This window comes from Arachis ipaensis, chromosome B02 (assembly GCF_000816755.2).
Source record: "Arachis ipaensis cultivar K30076 chromosome B02, Araip1.1, whole genome shotgun sequence".
NCBI lineage: Eukaryota > Viridiplantae > Streptophyta > Magnoliopsida > Fabales > Fabaceae > Arachis > Arachis ipaensis.
The window spans coordinates 98519858-98520909 of record NC_029786.2 but is presented as its reverse complement, the minus strand read 5'-3'; positions in this window follow the sequence as shown (position 1 = coordinate 98520909).

The following is a 1052-nucleotide window of genomic DNA, read 5'->3' as shown; positions in this document are numbered from 1 at the left end:
ATTATTGATTATATATTTATTATTGTTATTGTTATTTATTTTGTCACGTATCCAAAAAAATAAATAAAAGAAAAACCATGATTATATTAGTGATGCCTTTAGTCAGCTCATAATTGAAACTTGAAAGCAGATTCTGAGAGGGGTCGAGAGAAAGAACCCTCCAAGGCATCTTCTGGATTACTGGATATGGAAGGCCATGCACATATAATAAGTGTCATTGTTTGTTTTATTTGTGTTTCGCAAATTAAAGTTATGCAAAATTGGCCTCCGATCCATTGGAAAGTAATATATAATGATAAAACACCTTTCTATTAAGAAATTCAATTATGCACTTTTTTCTTGAAGAAGCCTCCTCCTCGGATCAATAATTGTTGGGAGCACAGATATGCTATAAAGACTCATCATCGGCCACATTTGGCAGCATTTTAATTTGTTCCTACTTCCTAGCTAACAATAGTGCTTTTGAAACAATTAGGATTTTCTATGTGTTGAATGCATATAAAATTTTATGTTTATAAAATCCTACCTAAAATTAAGATTAAATTTAAAACGTTGGATTTGGCATAAAATTAAATGAAGCCTACAATAGTACGATCCTTTCAGTCAGTTATTTTCATTTTTCAGCCCGTTAAGAGCAATAAAATTAATCACACATATGTAACTATTACTTCCAAAATAAAAAAATAAAAATAGAAATTTGTTGCTTGTGTGCTGAATTATACATGCAAAATTAAGTATGTATTATTAGAATTGAGATTGAATGAGTGAATTTAATTTAATTTTAAAAATTAGTTTATTAGATGAAGAGTGGTTGACATTTATAAATTTTTTAAAGATTATATTTTTGAATAGTATATCCCTTTTACGTTTAGAAATGATTATATAGAATATGAACATTTGTAAGTAAATACCTAATAATATTGAATTGAATAGACTCTAATACCATATTAGAATTGAAATTAAGTGGGTCTAATTTATTAGACAGTTAGTGTATTTATCAGTTAGTTAGTACAGCAAACTAACCATTCAGTTAGTCAGTTAGCTAAGCTAAA